This window comes from Trichechus manatus, unplaced genomic scaffold, assembly GCF_000243295.1.
Source record: "Trichechus manatus latirostris isolate Lorelei unplaced genomic scaffold, TriManLat1.0 scaffold00071, whole genome shotgun sequence".
Taxonomy (NCBI): Eukaryota; Metazoa; Chordata; class Mammalia; order Sirenia; family Trichechidae; genus Trichechus; species Trichechus manatus.
The window spans coordinates 7,054,276-7,075,309 of NW_004444007.1; the positions used below are offsets into that span (position 1 = coordinate 7,054,276).

General features: G+C 37.6%; 1 protein-coding gene and 1 pseudogene across 1 annotated transcript in view; both read left to right on the top strand.

The window, feature by feature from the left end:
- The window catches only part of TET2 (tet methylcytosine dioxygenase 2), a 139,070-nt gene that overhangs the window by 29,319 nt on the left and 88,717 nt on the right, over positions 1 to 21,034 (top strand). The window contains exon 2 of the mRNA XM_004380202.2: positions 12,662 to 12,807. The gene's annotated coding sequence lies outside the window, so the exon portion shown is untranslated. The remainder of the gene's footprint in view (positions 1 to 12,661; positions 12,808 to 21,034) is intronic.
- On the top strand, positions 8,405 to 19,015 carry LOC105756485 (thioredoxin pseudogene; annotated as a pseudogene).

Consider the following 21,034-nt stretch of genomic DNA (forward strand, 5'->3'; position numbering starts at 1 on the left):
CATACTTTGCTCGTGGATAAGTAGACTCAACATTGTGAAAAGGTCAATTCTACCCAATGCGATCTACAGATACAATGCAATCCCGATCCAAATTCCACCAGCATTTTTTAATGAGATGAAGAAACAAATCACCAACTTCATATGGAAAGGGAAGAGGCCCCAAATAAATAAAGCATTACTCAAGAAGAAGAACAAAGTGGGATGCCTCACACTACCTGATTTTCAAACCTATTATACCATCACAATAGTAAGAACAGGCTGGGTACTGGTACAACAGATACATAGATCAATGGAACAGAATTGAGAGTCCAGACATAAATTCATCCACCTATGAGCAGCTGATATTTGACAAAGGCCCAAAGTCCGTTAATTGGGGAAAAGACAGTCTCTTTAACAAATGATGCTGGCATAACTGGATATCCATCTGCAAAAAACTGGAACAAGACCCATATCTCACACCATGTACAAAAACTAACTCAAAATGGATCAAAGACTTACATATAAAATCGAAAATGATAAAGATCATGGAAGAAAAAATAGGGACAATGCTAGGAGCCCTGATACATGGCATGAACACAATATGAACCATAAGTAACAATGCACAAGCACCAGAAGAGTCCAGATAAATGGGAGCTCCTAAAAATCAAACACATGCTCATCAAAAGACTTTAGCAAAAGAGTAAAAAGACAACCTACAAACTGGGAAAAAAATTTTGGCTATGACAAATCCCATCAGCGTCTAATCTCTAAAATCTATAATACACTGCAAAACCTCAACAACAAAAAGACAAATAACCCAATTAAAAAATGGGCAAAGGATTATTAACAGGCACTTCACCAAAGAAGATATTCAGGCGGCTAACAGACATATGAAGAAGTGCTCATGATCATTAGCCATTAGAGAAATGCAGATCAAAACTATAATGAGATATCATCTCACCCCAACAAGGCTAGCATTAATCCATAAAACACAAAATAATAAATGCTGGAGAGGTTTTGTGGAGAGACTGGAACACTTATACACTGTTGGTGGGAATGTAAAATGGAAATCGATTTGGCGCTTCCTTAAAAAGCTAGAAATAGAAGTACCATACGATCCAGCTATACCACTCCTTGGAATATATCCTAGAGAAACAAGAGCCATCACATGAATAGATATATGCACACCCAAGTTCATTGCACCACTGTTCACAGTAGCAAAAAGATGGAAACAACCTACGTGCCCATTAACGGACAAATGGATAAACAAATTATGGTATATCAACACAATGGAATACTACGCAACGATAAAGAACAATGATGAAGCCATGAAACAACTTATAACATGGAGGAATCTGGAGGGCATTATGCTGAGTGAATTTAGTCAGTCACAGAAGGACAAATATTGTATAAGACCACTATTATAAGAACTCAAGAAAAGGTTTAAACACAGAAGACAACATTCTTTGATGGTTATGAGGGAGGCAGGGTGAGGGTTATTTACTAACTAGACAGTAGATAAGAATTATCTTAGGTGAAGGGAAGGACAGCACACATGACAAGGGAAGTAAGTACAACTAAACTAAATTAAAGCTAACTAGTTTCCTGAATACAATCAAACACTTTCAGGGACAGAGTAGCATGGGTAGGGGTCTGGGGACCATGCTTTCAGGGGACATCTTGGTCAACTGGCATAACAAAGCTTATAAAGAAAATGTTCTGCAACCTACTTTGGTGCAAGTGGCCATCTAAGATGCATCAATTGGTCCCAACCACCTGGAGTAAAGGAGAATGAAGAACACCAAAGATACAAGGAAAGTATTAGCCCAAGAGACAGAAAGGGCCACATAAACCGGAGACTTCATCAGCCTGAGACCAGAAGAACTGGATGGTGCCCGGCTACCACCAATGACCGCCCTGATAGGGAACACAACAGAGAGTCCTTGATGAAGCAGGAGAAAGGTGGGGTGCAGAACTCAAATTCTAGTAAGACCAGACTTAATGGTCTGACTGAGCCTGGAGGAACCCCAGAAAGCATGTCCCTTGGATTCTCTATCAGCCCAGAACTAAAACAGTTTCCAGGGCCAACTCTTCAGATAGGGATTGGACTGGACTGTGGGACAGACAGTGATACTCGTGAGGAGTGTGTCTCTTAGGTCAAGGAGATACAAGAGACTAAACGGGCAGCTTCTGTCTGGAGGTGAGATGGGAAGGCAGAGAGGGCTAGGAGCTGACTGAATGGACATGGGGAATCGGCTGGAAAGGGAGAGTGTGCTGTCACAGTACAGGGAGAGCAATTAGGGTCCCATAACAATGTATGTATAAACTTTTTTATAGGAGACATAAAAAAAAGTACGTATAAATTTTTGTATGAGAGACTAACTTGGATTGTAAACTTAAACTACAATAAAAAATTTTAAAAAAAAGTTTGTGATTCTATAAATCATTATGCTCATTTCTATTTATACCTAGCATATTTTAAAACCCTTAAAGTTTCCAGCATTCATTCCCCTCACACCCAAGCAATGATCTATATATACTTTTTGGCCAAGTCTTTTGTTATTTTATATTTTTGGTGAGTGTGTGTGTGTGTGTGTGTGTGTGTACATTTATGTGTGTGTGGCTATGGTCATGGTGATGGTGATTTGTAAACTCAATCACAATTATATACTTTTAGAATAGTTTCCTTTTCCAGGGAATTTCTTGATTATGTTTGCTTTCTCATGTGATAAATAATGTATATCAAAACTCGATAGCACAAATAGCACTTTTCTATTTCTTTGTACTCTTCTATTTTAGAATAACTGGTGGTAGACAACCGACTTTTTATTTTGGTTTCTACAACACAGAGGTTGCTAGGTGACTTTAATCCCTTCCAACAAGAGAAAAATCAACAATGACAAATGCCTGTTCTCTTTAGATGTGTATATCCCACCTAGAAGATATGGCAAATAAAAAATGATTTAAAACATTTTTTTAATGTGTAGTTCCATATATACCATCTCCCTCAATTTCTGTAAAATGGCACTGTCTTAGTTATCTAGTGCTGCTATACCAGAAATACAAGTGGGTGGCTTTAACAAACATTTTCTCACAGTTTAGGGGGCTAGAAGTTTAAATTCAGGGTGCCAACTCTAGAGGAAAGCTTTATCTGTTGGCTCTGGAGGAAGTTCCTTGAATCTTCCAAGCTTCTGCTTCTAAGGGATCTTCATGGGGCTTGGTGTGTCCCTGCAGCCATCTATGCCTAATCTGCTCTTTTTATCTTTTGTAAGAGATTAACTCAAGACACACTCTACACTAATCTTGCCTCATTAATGTAACAAAGTTTATTCCCATATGGTATTATAACCACAGGCAAAAACAAAAAAATCCATTGAATGGACTCTGAATCATAAGTGACCCTTCAGGACAGAGTAAAACTGCCCCATCAGGTTTTCAGGGAGTGGCTGGTGGATTCAAACTGCTGACTTTTTGGTTAGGTTAGGATTTATGACACATATGTTGGGGGGACACAGCTCAGTCCATAACAGGCACTAAATATATGTTTTTAATTATGCTTCAATTTCTTCAACATTGTGACTGACATGTCACTCTGTAAATCATGAGAAATTAACTTCTAATTAACAATAGTTGTACCCATTTCCAATAAATTTAATATACAAAATTTTAACTTATGAAAATGATTATTTTTTTATAATATTATGCCAAACTCTTGTTATAAAAATATTCATTTGTATTATTCATTTATATAAGATTATTAGTCTTGTGTGATAGAATTTATAGCTTTTTACATAAATGTCTTTTTTACTTAGGGTTATATACATATATTCTGCTGTCCTGGGCATTATATGAAGTTTAACCTAGTATTTTCATTTTTTATGTAATTCAATAATCTTGTAAAAACATTATATAAGTTTTGAAGTATTCAGATTTTTTCATCTTCAAATTTGCATTTCTTCTACCAAATTTCCCCCATCATGTTGCTTTCTAGTTACTGCCAAAGTTAAACATTACACACTTTCCAATAGCAAGTGGTAGATTTGCAAAGACTTTCCACGGTTGTTTAATACCTTTTTTAAAGTTCTTATTTAAGAATCATACAAATAGCCAGAGCCGTTACGCAGCAGGTGCACATGAGTGTGACTGTGCTGGTGGTTACTGAAATACTTCCAAGGTAGCTGGTGAATTCTGCTACCCTAAGCTACCACTGCTTCTTGCTTGTGACTCCCTGGACGTCCCCTGCAATCCTGCAGCTAAAATAATACCTGACACTGTAGGAGGCCTCTGGGACCCTCCCTCAGCACTGTGACACATGCCATGCTATACCAATGGTTAAATATTTTGATTATCACTCCTGTGTATGGCAAGAGAATCGTTATTTGTCTTAACTTGATGTTTACTAAACTGTTTCTAAGAACGCTTTATTTTGGAAGTGTTTTATGCCACGTTAATGACACTTTCAATTTTTAAAATGCATAAATGTTGTTAACAATCGATGTAAACATAACTCCAGAGTTTTCCTATATGCTTTGAAATTTTTCAGTGTAGACATTCCTTCTCTCTTCTTAAAAGAAATTTTTATTCTTGACCTAGATGTCCCCTGAAACCATGGTCCCCAGACCCCAGTCCCAGCTCTTCTGTCCTTCAGTGTTTACTTGTGTTCAGGAATCTTCTTAGCTTTTGGTTTAGTCCAGTCGAAACATTCCTTTTTAATGGACTAGGTAAAATTAGAATGTTTGAGAAATTTATAGAGTTCTTCACTCTAACTTCTTTGTCTTTTTAAGGGAAATAAGATTTGATGAAACTTCCTTTTTTAAATGTTTAGAATGAAACATGTAGGCAGTGTTGTTACTGAGTAGTGCTGCATTTTAAAATGATGACAGATCAAATGTCAGCAAGTTTACACTATAGTAACAATTCTATTTTATATGCAGTTTGCTATCTCATCAAACATTGGAATTTTTCTCATTGATCCTTTGTTGTTTGTATTGATGATAGTAATGGTTCTAAGCCTTAGCTCATATAGCTCATATGACTTACAATATCCTTGCGTGGATATATTCTCTGGGCTATGAAGAATTTATAATATATAATAAATAATTTAAAATTTCATCATTTTACTTCCCATCTGTCTTTAAGGAAGTGAGATGGTGAGTTCAATTTAAACTTATATTTTTTCCTTAAAAAGTAGGAAAATGAATTCATTTTTTAATATCTATGTTCATGCTGTAGATTTCAAATTTTAAAAAGAATTTACAGTTTATCAGGTTATTGATCCTTAATCTATGGCTGTTATAAATGAATATAATTAGCAATTCAGTCTAAATGAACCATGCCTCATTATGCTGAAGAATCCATTACATTGCTTTATAGTATGAAAATGCCAAATCTAAATAGAACATACTTTTTAAAAATGTCTTTAGAAACAGTAATTAACTACTGTGACTATCGATTACAGTTATATATTGCAATTTAAAGATTAGTCACTGTTAAGTTTTAATATATGTGTATTTAAATTGGGATAATTGTACCAGTATAATTCTGTCAATGCTTATACACCCTATACATTTGTGCAATGCCTTTTTTAAATATATATGTATTTGTTCTATCTATATCAAATTAGACAGTGTCTAAGCCATAGAGTCATAAAGTTTCAAAGCTGGGTTGGAACAGAGATAATCCAATTCAACATTTTACAGACTTCTTTAGCCCTCAGTTTCCTTAAGTGATTGACTCAAGATCATGAAATTAAGGAGTACTGAAGTCAGAATTAGAACCTCAGTTTGATTCATATTTTGGTGGTGCAAATGGTTAACACATTCAGCTACTAACCAAAAGGTTGGAGGTTCAAGTCCACCCAGAGGTGCCTCAGAAGAAAGACCTGGCTATCTACTTCCAAAAAATCAGCTGTTGAAAACTCTATGGAGCACAGTTCTATTCTGACATGCATGGATGGGGTCACCATGAGTCAGAATTGACTTGCTACCAACTGGTGGTGGTGTGTTGATCCCTTCTGCCAGCCCACTTCAGTTTGTCTATGGAGTTATGGGAGAGAAATTTCTTCTCTGGTTAAGCTCAAAACCAAGCTCCCACTGGAATCATTGTCCCACAGTCATGTGTATGAATAGAAATGCCAAAGCTTAAAGTTCTCAGGAGGAACACGGAATTGACAGATGAATCATTAAAATCAATGAACACTCTCTCTTTCTTTATCCCTTTCCCCCATTTACCCTTTTCCTTCACGCCACTGCACAGAATTTCTAGAGGAGCTCTCCATGATGCCTGGAAGTTAGAAATGGCAATTCTGTCGTAGAGAATTATATTTTCTATTTTAGGAAATAAAAAATAAACCATATCCTTCCTGGCTTTCCAGATTAAGATTTTAGGGATACCCTCCATTGGTTTACACTAGCCCAGTCTCTGACCAAAGAGGTCAAGTATTAGCAAGTGTCACAAGTGTCAAAGAAATACTTGTTTCAGATGCAGAGAATCTGTATATGCTTTTTCTGCTTGACCTTTTACTCAGTGTTCTCTTCTAATGTGGGTTTTTCATCTTGTTTTATAAAAATATTTAATACCTCATATTATTTTTTTTTTCTAAAAGTAATATAAATTGATCTGATAATCTTCACACAATGTCAAGGGAATCTGTACCCATACCTCTACAGTCCTGTGTTGGGTTCTTAAAATTCTCTTTGTGCTTTGGAAATACTATGTCACACGGTTTATAACTGCTAGTTAATACCTCAGCTTTGTTTGGCAATTGTAGTTCCATAAAGGCTGATGATTAGGAATAACCTTATGGGGTGTGTATTTGTTTTTTACTCAGTGGAATTTGTTCTGTAAACACTTAATGAATTCTTTCTTGGGAGTCACCACTGGGTCTATGTTAAAACCAAAAAAAAAAAAAAAAACCAAACCCGTTGCCACTGAGTTGATTTCAACTCATAGCGACCCTATAGGACAGAGTAGAACTACCCCAAAGAGTTTCCAAGGAGTGGCAGGTGGATTTGAACTGCTCAGCTTTTTGGCTAGCAGCTATAGATCACCATAACTCTTAACCACTTAGAAGTACCAAAAAAACGAAAACAAACAGACAAAAAACCCATTGCCGTTGAGTCAATTCTGACTCATAGCGACCCTATAGGACAGAGCAGACCTGCCCCATAGGGTTTCCAAGGAGCGCCTGGTGGATTCGAACTGCCAGCTTTTTGGTTAACAGTGGAGCTCTTAACCACTATGCCACCAGGGCTCTAGGAAGTAAATATATATAAGCTCTTTCTCTAGTTTTCTTCTTAGAGCTTTAACAACTAATGATTTTATTTATTTTTTAACAGTAGGATAGCCATTGCTGCCAAGTAGCTAATATTCTGAAATAGCACTTCCCATTGGGCATCGTACAGTTGGGATCATTTACTTGCAGAAAGGTGTATGTGTTGTGTATAGGGGGAGGAGATCTATTTTGTGGTTATATCTTGCTGAGGTCAGTAACTGGCTGTTCAGTGAACTCCATTCTGACCCCATTTAGACCTTCTCTTAGTCATCTAGTGCTGCTGTAATAGAAATACCACAAGTGGATGGCTTTAACAAAGAGAAATTTATTTCCTCACAGTAAAGCAGGCTATATTTCCTCACAGTAAAGCAGGCTAAAAGTCCACATTCAGGGTGTGAGCTTCAGGAGAAGGCTTTCTCTCTCTGTCAGCCTTCTTATCAATCTTCCCCTGGACTAGGAGCTTCTCCACGCAGGGACCCTGGATCCAAAGTATGTGCTCTGCTCCTGGCACTGCTTTCTTGGTGGTATGAGGTCCCCAGTTCTCTACTTGCTTCCCTTTTCTTTTATCTCTTGTAAGATAAAAGGTGGTGCAGGCCACACCCTAGGGAAACTCCCTTTACATTGGATGAGGGATGTGACCTGGGTAAGGGTGGTATTAAGCAATCCCACCCTAATCCTCTTTAACATAAAATTACAATTACAGAATGGAGGACAACCACACAATACTGGGAATCATGGCCTACCCAAATTGATACACACATGTTTTGGGGGGGCATAATTCAATCCATGACAGACCTGGAGGAGGATTGCATCAAGAGAGGAAGCCGCCTAGGCAGCATTAAAACAGGAAGGAAACACCTATTACTGGTAAGGTTTGAAGCAACATGCAATGAGGGTGGACTAATAGCACAAAGGGGAAAGGAAGGACTAAATCCAGCAGGATAAACATACTCCAAAAATTTCTATACGAGGTATATGGCTTGTGTTGACATATACATGTTAATAGAGTGAGTGATTTGTAGAGAAAAGATTATTTTTTTGAGAGAGAAAAATGTCAGCTTCTCTGGTTTGAAATATTGCATGATGTACCTTTCACCCAAATGAGATGTTTTCCTCATTGCATCTCCTACGAACCAAAGAAGGTCATGAGGCATGGTGGATAAGAACACAGGCTCTGACTACCCAGCCACCTACAAAGTGTATGAGAAGGTACATAGCTGATGGTATTGTGAAGATGCAATGACTTAGTATCCATTCAATAAATTCTAGCTACTATTATTTGCTCATCTACATTCTGGAAAATACTGCAGAAAGTAGGTATCATTAGTTTTTAAAACATAGTGAATAGTTGATAAAGACGAAAGTTACTCAAGTAGGCTTCTATTTAGGGAAACTAAAAGAAATCTGTCTAAAACCACATTATCCTCAGAAAGAATACTACTTTGACTATGCAGTTTATTCATTCAATTAAAAAGGTAGTCATGTGTGTAGGAGTGAGAGTATTTAGAATGTGCTCATAGTCCTTCACTCTTAAATCTCTTTTTTTCTCACCATGGCTCTGACTTCACCAGTTCCCTTTCGTGTGTTCAGTCGGTTTTGCTTTCTAAGGGTTTTTTTTTTTTTAACACTTAATATATCAGAAGGGGAGAGCTCCATGTATAAGCTGACTGATAATGTTTTGCATTTTCTTTGAGAATATTTCCTTGAGCATCCTAAATAGTGTCATTAAGCTTCTCTTTCCAAACCACCCAAGCACATTAGTCATTATTGTGTTCATCCTTGAACGTTATCATATTGAAGACTTTCCAAGGCTGAACAAAGCCAGGCTTACTGACCTTTGAGGCACTGTTTCTATACAAGAGACTATGGTCTTTTGAGGGTATATATTCTATTTGTTTGGGATAGCCTCTTTTTACTGAGGGACTGTTTTATGCGTAGAAAACTGGAACTTCATGTTTCTCCTTGATGGTTTGCCAGCTTGGTTCCCGGCCAACCAGATAACAGCTTGTAGTGACACTCAGTCCTCTAGGACTCCCAGTCTTGTGCCAGCCCTTAGAGGCCAGTCCCACAAGTCTGCTCTCACTATTCCACAAGCCAAGGACACTGCTGGTCTGCATGTAGAGAAGTAGAGATAAAAATCTGATACCAATCCAAGGGAGTTACTGCTAGAGTTCTGATTCAAGTTTAATGAATTTATTATTTTTACTGTTTAAGTTCTGATTTACTGTTTTAAGCAGAAAAGGAAAAAGCTGCTCTGTCTTCCTCAATGTTTGATGCACTGAGTTGCTAAACCCAGCCTTAGGAGTCGAAGCATATGCAGGGAATGCCCCTCTTCCAATCTTAGCAATACTTCTTTGATCATTTCTAAAACAGTGAGATATTTAGTATCTCCAGCCCTGACCTCCTGAACTTCAGTGCCAAATATCCACCTGCCTGATGATTATTTATTTGAATACATAGATTTCCTCAAATACCTTATGTCAAGAATTTATTTAGTTATTTCAGATTCCTTTCTGGAATTATCTATTTCTCTAATAAATACCATCCTTCTTCCAGGCAACCATTCTCATCACTTTGTTTCTTCTTCCTCTTTACATCTAGGATGTTGCTAAATTCTGTTCACTTCTTAATCAGTTATGTTTCTCCACTTGATAATTTTGTTTGTGTTTTCTCTGCCATTTTCTTGCTCAGACGCTTACCACTTTATACCTGAAGTACTGCAATAAGCCACTATCTTGTGTATGATAATTTATAAAATTTAAATCTTCTACCACTTCACACCTACTAAGATGGCTATAATCAAAACAGCAGACAATAATAACAAGCGTTGGTGAGGATGTGGAGAAATTGGAACCCACATGTGTTGCTGATGGGAATGTGAAATTGTGTAGTCACTTTGGAAAACAATTTGGCAGTTCCTCAAAATGTTAAACATAGAGTTACCCTGTGACCTAGAAGCTGTACTCCTAGATGTATATCCAAGATAACTTAGAACAGATCTCCACACAAAAACATGTACATGAATGTTCATAGTAGCATTATTCATAATAACCAAAACGTAGAAGCAGTCCAAATGCCCATCAACTGATGAATGGATAAAGAAAATGTGGTCTATTTATGCAATGGAATATTGCTCAGCCACAAAAAAACAATGAAGTACTGAAACATGTTACAATATCAGTGAATCTTAAAAACATTATGCTATGTGAAAAAAGCCAGACACAGAAGGGGAAATACTGTATAATTCCATTTATATTAAATGTTCAGAATAGGCAAATCGATAAAGACAGAAAGTCAAATAGTTTTCAAGGGTTGGAGGAGGGCAAGCATGGGGACTAAATGCTAATGGATACTGGATTTCATCTGGGGGTGATGAAAATATTCTGGAATTAGATAGCAATCTTGGTGGCACAATCTTGAAATATACTAAAAACCAACAGGGTGAATGTTGTATGTCTGAATTATATCTCAATTAAAGAAAAAACAAAACTGTATCTTAGAACGTGAAATTTATGCTGCCATGCTTCTAAAGAAACAGCATGTCCCAATCTCAGTTAACTATTTCTAGCTATGTAACTATGGGAGAATTAAGTGACTTGATATGTAAAATAGGGATAGTAATACCTACCTCACCAGATGTTTGTCAACATTAAATGACATAACATATGTAGTGCATCTAGCATTAAAAAAAAAAAAAAAGGTTGCCATCAAGTCGATCATGACTCATAGTAACTGTCATGGATTGACTTGTGTCCCCCCAAAATATGTATCAACTTGGTTAGGCCACGATTTCCAGTATTGTGTGGTTGTCCTCCATTTTGTGATTTTCCTCTGTGTTGTAAATCATAATCTCTTCCTGCGGTTAAAGAGGATTAGGGTGGGATGTAACACCCTTGCTCAGGTCACATCCCTGATCCAATGTAAAGGGAGTTTCCCTGGGGTGAAATGGAAGCAAGCAGAGAGTTAGGGACCTCATACCAACAAAAAAGCAGCGCCAAGAGCAGAGTGTGTCCTTTGGACCCAGGGTTCCTGTGTGGAGAAGCTCCTAGTCCAGGGGAAGATTGATGACAAGGACCTTCCCCCAGAGCTGACAGAGAGAGAAAGCCTTCCCCCGGAGCTGACGCCTTGAATTTGGACTTTTAGCCTACTAGACTGTGAGAAAATAAATTTCTCTTTGTTAAAGCCATCCACTTATGGTATTTCTGTTACAGCATCGCTAGATAACTAAGACAGCAACCTTATAGGACTGAGTAGAATTGCCCCATAGGGTTTCCAAGGAGCAGCTGGTGGATTTGAACTGCCGACCTTTTGGGTAACAGCTGAGCGCTTTTAACCACTGCACCGTCAGGGCCCTGTGGCATTTACTAAATACCCAGTAAATGTTATTGCTCTTTCTCTGGAACGTGAGCCTTTAACAGCTCCCAATACCATTCCAGATACAGCCTCAACTCCTTTAACCTTTTACCAACACTCTCTACATTCTGGCTCAAATCTGCGTCTCCAATTTTAATGCTCCTTTATAGGATTATATTTTAAAGTATGTGTCTTATTAGATGATCTTTTTGAAAGTATACGTACAGTCTCTCCAGCTAAATTAAAGCCCCTAAGCTTTAATTATAACCATAGCATTTCAACACCGCCTTGACATTGCATATACTGAACAATCATTTGCTATTAATAAGTTGGAGTCCCTGGATGGTGCAGATGGTTAACCCACTCTGCTGCTAACCAAAAGGTTGGAGGTTCAAGTCCACCCACAGGTGCCTCAGAAGAAAGCCCTGGAAATCTACTTCCCAAGAATCAGCCATTGAAAACCCTATGAAACAAGTTCTACTCTGACACATATGGGGTTGCCGTGAATTGGAATGGGCTCAACAGCAACTGATATTTATGAGTTGCTAGTGCTAAATCTCAACAACCACAAAGGCTTTAAACTCATGATTCTCAATCCTGGCTGTACCTTAGAATCACCTGGGTAATAAGTAAAAATGCTGATGGTTAGGCTTCATCTTAGCCCAACAGATCAGAATCTCTGAGGGTGATGCTCAAGCTTCACACCTGGATAATACTGTTACAACCAAGGTTGTGAACCACTGGATTCAACAGATGAAGTAATATAAGCCAGTGTTTCCCTAGTCTAACTGATCATCACAAGCAAGACGTGGAGACTGCTGATGTAGGTAAAGATGTTTTGTCCCTTGCAAAGAGCTCTACAAATGTTAGACAATGTTATTATGGTACATTTGGGAGCATCAGTGCTTTGAGAAAGATTTGCTAACCCTGAATTGTTTAATAGCTAACAAAATAGCTTACCAGTAATAGCTTTCTGCATAATAGCTTTCATACCAAATGCATAAGCCTTGTTCCTTTTGCGAACTTAAAAATATTCAAACTCTGTGTCTTTTCCAGGCTAGCAAACTTTCAGCAGCAGACCCTCTCAAGATTGTCTACTTGCCCTTGTTCTTGTTGCGTTGCCACACTTGGAAGCAGGAGATGGGCTCAGCAACAGCCAAGAGGCCATGATCCAGGAGGAGCAGTGAGGGACAGAGCTGCTGGTAAGACAGAGGGATGAGAAGTTTACAAAAGCATGGCTTGTTTGTGAGGAGTATAAGTTTACTCCCAATTTAAAAGTCAACCTCTTTTCCAACCTTCAGCTCTTAAGTTACTCAGCACTCTCTCAAATACCTTTATCTATGCTTACGACACTTGGCTTTTAAGCTCTATGAATCCCCTAAAATCATGTGCTCACTTGTATGTGTATGCATATTTTTCTGGGGAAAGGGGCAGTTTTCATCATATTCTCCATGTCTACGCATTTTAAAAAGAGAGATAAGAACTATTCAAGTATAGCTACGCGTGGAGAAATATGGTTATCTATAACCACTTGTCACAACATTGCTCTCCTCTATTTTTATCTCACCTATGGAGCCCTGGTGGCTCAGTGGTTAAGAGCTATGGCTGGTAACCAAAAGGTCCGCAGTTCAAATCCACCAGCCACTCCTTGGAAATCCTATGGGGCAGTTCTACTCTGTTCTATAGGGTCGCTATGAGTTGGAATCAACTCGACAGCACTTAGCAACAACAACATGGCCATTTCTGTCTCAATCTTGTTAAGGACCAAAAATGTGGTATTTGTGGCTCTTTGCAGGTCTGAAAAGTGAGTGTTCACCAGGCATAGCTGCCAGGCCTCACGACAGTTTGGCCCCATGGAGCTAGCTGAGACCTGAAGCATGGAACAGCGTGCTTTAGGAGTGCCTGTGTCATTCCTTCCATGATTTCTGCAAAAACAAATAAAGACACAGAGGGGGATATACCAAATTCTTTTTTCATCATTTTCTTATAGTTGGTCTAATAAAGTTTCCAAGTTATGGGATAATTCTTGTTTCTTCCTGCCTGTTCTCTCTCTCACCTCCCAGACTTGGCTTTTAATTTGCTCTAAATGCCATTGACCTGCTAGCGAGTGTAACAACATAAGGGTTATTTATCAGGCTATTATAGTTTATATGGATGTATAGATAGAAGTAGAAAACTGATGTGTTTGTATTCCAAAATACTTATAATGAAGACTAGAACAAATTTACTATCTTACCTATGTTTGTACCATAAACCAATTAAAACTGTAGGGACATTACAAGAAAGAAAATGGAGTGTTGAGCAGAGGACAAGAAGAATTAGGTATTTTCTTTCTTCTATACCTCTTTTAGCAGGTCACTCAGCTTCAGGTTCACTGTGTCTTGTTTGTGCATTCACATAACAAATCTTCTAAAAAGCCTGTGTAGCAATAATCTCTGCCCTCACTCCAGAAGCCTGAGGATATAAGTATCCACTCTGCCACTTGATACTTCTTAGAGACTGACCCAGTGCTGAGAAATTCTTTCCAGTATGTCCTCAGTTAAACTCCCATGATTCCTGGACGTTGCCATTTTGAAGTCACAGGGCAAGTGCCTCTGCCTAGATTACCTCTCTACGCTGGGAATTTGAAGTCACTGTGAGGGAAAGAGAGCTCAGCACAGCAGTGACGCTCAGAATGAAATTTTCCCCTTGCATGTTAATGTTTTGAGAGTCATCATTGTCACGAAAATAGACTTCCTCTTTCCCCTCTCTTGCTGGAAAATCTTAGGTAGTTATGAATAAAGCATTCTTCGCTTTTCCCTTCCTCCCTTGATGAATGTTTTATCTTGCACTGTGAGGACTGTGGCCACTCATTCTGTACTTGTCTTTTACATGAGAATTGAGAAAGCATTTTTAAGATGGAATTTTTATCTTGTTAGTGGTCATTACATTAGTCAGAGATCTTCTTTTCTTGGAGGTGAAGGATGGTAAGTAAGGAAGTATAAAAGTTGAGGAAAAAGTGTAAGATAAATCACTAACAAGAGGACAAGGCATTAAAATATTAGTTTTTTTTCTAAGAAAGAAGATTTTACAACTAAGTCCCTCAGAAGTTATTACCTCTTATCCAAAAGGAATCTTATTTTGTATTGAGATTTTTACAATTGGATAAGCTGAGGACTTATTTCCGGTAGCAGATTGGATAAGCTGAGGACTTATTTCCAGTAGCAGATAAGCCTAGGACCTTATTTTCAGTAATATTTATTAGCGGTGTTCATGAGAAAATCACTTAATCTCTTTAAGCCTCGTTTTATTTGGCAAGGAGGAAAACAGGTAATGATAGATGATAATAACGGTATTTTTTTATAGATAATATGTGCAGGGCCTGACACATAGTAAGTTTCCAATTTTACATTAGTATTTATTATCATTACTGTTATTGTTAACACTATTATTAATGTTGCTTTCCATTTTTTTAATAGTGAATTCGTTAAAATATATTTATTGAGTACTTATCAAATACCAAGCACTCTTCTAAGAGCTGGGAATGCATTAATGATGAGCAAAACAGACAAAAATCTCTTCTTACAGAGCTTAGAATCTAGAGAGACAGATGTAAACAAGATAAATAAATAAAACTTTGTAATATGTTGAATTCCCAAAAGTGCTAAGCATAAGAAATAAAGCAGGAAAAGAAAATTGGGGGCATAGCAATATAGAAATTGAAGATGGAATAGTCAAGCAAGCCCTCATGAGAAGAATATTTTTTGAGTAAAAACCTGAAAACAAACCCTGAAGTTATGTGGGGGAGACCATTCCAAGGAGTGGAGAAAAGCATTTGCAAAGGGAGGTATGGACCTAGAGTAGTAAAAGGTTTTCACAGAGTGGCTCAAAGAGAATCAGAAAATCTTACACATCTTAATTACATACCACCAATAAGTATTTACACATATGCCCAAGTAACTGCTACAGTTAAGAACTTTGGAGGTTCAAGTAATGGCAAAGTCAGTCTGGATTGAAACAGAGGAGACTTCATAAGGGAAGGTGACAGGTGTGGCGTGGACCTCGAAGGATAGGATGAATTTGGATAGACAGTAAAGAATGACATTCCAGTGGAGAGAAGTGGAGGGGAAACAGCATGAGACGGAGTGAAATAAGAATGTTAGCCTTCAGGGCAGGGGTGGCAGGGCAGAGGTCAGAGGGTAGGGTGGCAGAGCGGAACTGCCCTACCCTGTGAAGAGTTCATGTTGGCAAATAGTGAGAGAGAAGATGGAAAAGCAAGGTGTGGCCAAATTTCGTAAAACCCTAAATCTAAATCTAAGATAAAGATTATTGCATGTTATCCTACAAATAGTGGGGAGCGATTGAAGCAGGTGAGTAGCAAGATGAATTCAAGTCTTTAGCAGTGTCACATAGGAGGTGAAGGAGAAGAGTCAAACATTGCTCTTAGAGTTTTAAAATGCCCGATTAAGTGTTGACACTAAAGGAAAAAGGCAAGATAGAGTATATTGAGAGTTTGAATTCAAGATCAGTGAGGGTGCGACAATGCAATATAGATATCCTTAAGACTACTGAAGGTAAGTTGTTTTAGTATTTTACGTATAGGCTGGATTAAGTTTCTAAAACTTTGCATTAAAATCCATGTAAATGCTAACATGGTACCAAAATTCTTTGTATGAGAATGTATGTATCCAATTTTTATATTTTTATACACAGTTTGAGTACCAGAATCGTAACATAATTTCTCAAAAAGTAACCCTCAGACATCATCTAGTCCAACTGGCTCATTTAATGGAAGAATAAAAAGGGTACCCAGAAATGTTACGTGACTTCCCTGAGGTCATGTCGTTAGCTATTGGCAGAGCCTAGATTAGACCCAGGTCTCCACGTATTTAGAGCTTTCTCCCAACTCTCCATGCTATTTATAAAAAGTGTTATTGATTTATATTTTGCCAGCTTGCTTGTGGAGACAAGGGTTAAGCTTTGGATTTGCCCATTAGCACTATATTATAGCCATTCTTCTAATTAATACGGGAATTTTTACCTTCTAGCATGGAACAGAAAGGTAGAAATCTAATTTATTTAGAAGCTTCACTCTTCTTGACTTAATTAATAACTTTATCCTACTTAGACCAAAAAAACCCATTGCCAAGTTGATTCCGAGTCATAGTGACCTTTTAGGACAGAGTAGAACTGCCCCATAGGGTTTCCAAGGAGCAGCTGGTAGATTCGAACTTCCAACCTTTTGGTCAGCAACCGAGTTCTCACCATTGTGCCACCAGGGCTCCTCTCCTATTTATAGTCATTGTTAATGTTTTATGACTGAAAATGTCAGCTTTCTATCTCTTCAGTAGTTTGAAAAGGAATAAGTATTTCTAATGCTATATTTTTTCTGTTTGCCTTTCAGAAGAAAAAAAACTTTTGTTATCTCAAATTTAAGTCTTCACCTAGACTTTAAAATTAAGATTGCAAACGTCGCTTCCTTACAGACCATTCTTAGGAACTAAAATCCACTGTTATTGTTTTGACAAAACAGATCAAGTTATCCTTTGTGTGTCACAGGCTTTTTAAACAAAAATTGACCCTAGAGATCATCTCATGCAGTGCTCTTCAAATTGAACTCTTCAAACTATTATTCTGCTACCCATCTGTTTGTTATTTAATATTTTCTTATTTTAAATAAAATAATTATCAAAAGAGTTGAAGTGTATTTAAAAGAGAAAATATTTTTCTGCTTATAATAGCTCTGCAGTTCTGTCTTTTTACATGTCTTTACTTTCTCCATTACAGATGCTACAATATGATACAAATCATGACTGAACTGTGTGAAAACTTCTATTATATATAGTGTCTTGTATATATGCTAAGGCTCAGTAGTCACTAAGTCCCAAGAGTCTGAATTTTAAAAGACCACTGGTATTCTCATGGGACTGAGCTGAGAATTTTGGCAATCCCTAAATTCACAAATAGCACTATAGCATTTTTTGCATTAATGCATACCCACATCTGACTTGTATTTTGAGTTTAGAACAAGTAAGCCATATTAAAATAGACTGTACCCGGCGAAAGTCATTTTTACCATTCTTGGGTTTCAGTTTCCCAATCAAAAGGTGAAGTATCAGTTGCCTTTATTGATCTCATAGGATATTTTAAGCAGAAGTGAGAATCTTAGTGAAAACGCTTTGTATTCTGCAAGAAAGCTGCAATGCAGAGAAAGGCCTAGAGATGTTTACCCATCTTTACAGACATTAATCTGACCAGACCTTTTTCTCAAAATGTGCAGACAGTGTGAGGTGTCTTAGCTGAGACGATCATGAAACAAGTTATGATTTTCTGGGAGAATCTGTGACCATATGGTTAATCTTATGTGTTTGTATCAAACTTTTGTAATTTTCTGCCAAGGGCACATACTCTCCTAGAATTTTGTTGGGTGTGTTACAGAAACTTAAAAAAAAATCTTAGCCACCATTCTTCTCAAGATCTTGAATCCCCATCCACATTTGCATGTGTGTGTGTGTGTGTGTCCACGTGCGCGCGTGCACGCACGCACGCACACACACACACACACCCACACCCTTCCCTAAATCTCCCCGAAAGTTGCTTCCTACTTCTTGAAAACTTTGTTCATCATGAACTTCTACTGCTTTCTTTTCCACCCATACCCCCAAATCCAGCTTATCCATATAGCTACATTTCTTACCACTCTTCAGAATCTTTTCACTTTTCCATGAATTAATAATTTCCTAATTGATCCCTCTGCCTCCTTTCTTTCATTTTTTCTGATAATCATTTCAAAATGCCCTAGTGTGCTGGTTCTTAAATGCCAATGTGACTTTGTACACCCCTCCTTAATACCCTTTGAAGGATACCCATTGTCAAACTTGTTATACCAGTAGAAGCTTCCCCTTCCTCCAAAGTTTTTGCAGTTAAAATAGAGTTTATTTGGTGAATGCAGAGATGGGGGAGGGAGCTTTTGGAACCAGCTGTCTATCCCTTCTTCGGTTAGTATGGTCTTGAGCAGCTTTGTCAACCCCACCGTCAGAACCCAGTGGCCAAAACGGTGAAGCAGATCGAGGGCAAGGAAGATTTTCAAGCAGCCTTGAACAATGCTGGAGATAAACTTGTAGCAGTTGACTTCTCAGCCACGTGGTGTGGGCCCTGCAAAATGATCAAGCATCTCTACCACTCCCTCTCTGAAAAGTATGGCAATGTCGTGTTGCTTGAAGTTGATGTGGATAACTGTCAGGATTTTGCTTCAGAGAGTGACATCAAATGAATGTCAATGTTTCCGTTTTATAAAAAGGGACAAAAGGCGTGTGAATATTCTGGCACTAATAACGAAAAACTGGAAGCTACCATTAATGACTTAAGCTAATCATGTTTTCTAAGAACGTAATCAGCCATCAACTGTTTAAAACTTCACTTTTTTATTTATAAAAAAGATCAAGTGTGAAGATTACATGCCCAACTGCCATCTTATTATAAATGACAATAAAATATTCATTCTACCCTTTAACAACAACAACAAAGCACCCTAGGGATCTAAAAAACTCAGTTTGGAAAACTGCTGGCCTACAGGAAATAGAAGATCAGCCTCTGTGCCTGACATTCCTGATCTAGCTTCTGATTACTCTTCAACCTCCTTGTCACCATGCGGTCTCTGAGATTCTGCAGTGTAATAATTCATAATTTGTTTTAATAAATCTTGAACATTACATTATTTACACTTCAAGCCTTTATACCAGCTTTTCTCCTTCTTGTGAACTGCTTTTTTCCCCTAAAGACCCAGTTCAGATTCCTCATCAGGGAAGCCTCACATTTGTGGCACTCATGTTCCTCGAACATCACACTATAGTCATTAGTTTGTGCCTGTCTTCTCTAAAAACTATGAAATACCCGGGACAAAGACTGTGTCTTCACTTCTTGTTCCTAGTATCTTACACAATGTCTGGTTACACAGTAAGCACTCAGTTACACCCTTCAAAGAATTAGTTCACTTTATGATCTTTTTTATATCTTTTATTTGTCTTTGACCCCAATCAGCCCCTTCTCAAAACAGATACAGCACCTGCCCTTTAAGGACGGTGGGGAGGTGTGGGAATGAGTAGTTGGAACTTAAGTGTTGAGGATTGCAAAGTTACATTATTTCAGAACTTGAATCTCAGAGATATTTATTGTATCTAACATTGTGGAATATTTGATACTTTTATTATTTTTTAAAGTCAGTTTATTATGGTAAAATATAACATAAAATTTGACATTTTATTCATTTTATGTATACAGTTCAGTGGCATTAATTACAACCATCACCACCATCTATTTCGAAAACATTTTAATCACTGCAAACAGAAACTCTATACCCATTAAGTAATAATTCCTCCTTCTCCCTCCCCCAACCTCTAGTAACATGTAATTTACTTTGTCTCTATGAATTTGCTATTCTAGATAATTCATGTAAGTGGGATCATACAATATTTGCCCTTTTGTATTTGGCTTATTTTACTTAGCATGTTTTCAAGATTCATCCATATCATAGCATGTATTACAATTTTGTTCTTTTTTATAAATGAATAATATGCATTGTATGAATATAATACATTTTGCTTATCCATTCACCTGTTGATGGACTCTTGGATTGTTTCCACCTTTTGGCTATTGTAAATTGCCATTCCAGTGCTGCCATGAACATCGGTACACAAGTGTCTGTCTGAGTCCCTGCTTTCAAGCCTTTTAGGTATATTAGGAGTAGAATTGCTAGGTCATACAGTAATTGTGTTTAACTTTTTGAGGAACTGTCAAACCATTTTCCACAGCAGCTGCACCATTCTACATTCCCACCAGCAGTTGTTAAGGATTCTAATTTCTCCATATTTTCACCAACACTTTTTACTTTCTGATTTTTTTTTTTTTTTAGTAGCCATCCTTGTGAGTGTGAAGTAGTATCTCATTGGGTTTTGATTTACATTTCCCTGATCAACTCCCTGGTGGCGTAGTGGTTAAGTTCTACGGATGCTAACCAAAAGGTAGGCATTTTGAATCCACCAGGCGCTCCTTGGAAACTCTATGGTGCAGTTCTCTGATCTACAGGGTCGCTATAAGCCGGAACTGACTCAACGGCAACTGGTTTGGTTTGTTTCTTTCTTTTTTTTTTTTTTTTTTATTGTACTTCAGGTGAAGGCTTACAGAACAAATAGTTTGTCATGAAACAGAAGTACACATGTTGTTTTATGACATTGGTTAACAACCCAAGAACATATAAACCTCTAACTTCTCAACCTTTTCTTTTTTTGGTGAAAATACACATAGCCAAAGATACACCATTTCAAAAATTTCTACATACACAGTTCAGTGACGCTGACTACACTCTTCAAATTGTGCTGTTATTCTCACTTAAGATGAAGGCTTACAGAACAAAATAGTTTCTCATTTAACAGTTACTACAAATGTTGCCCT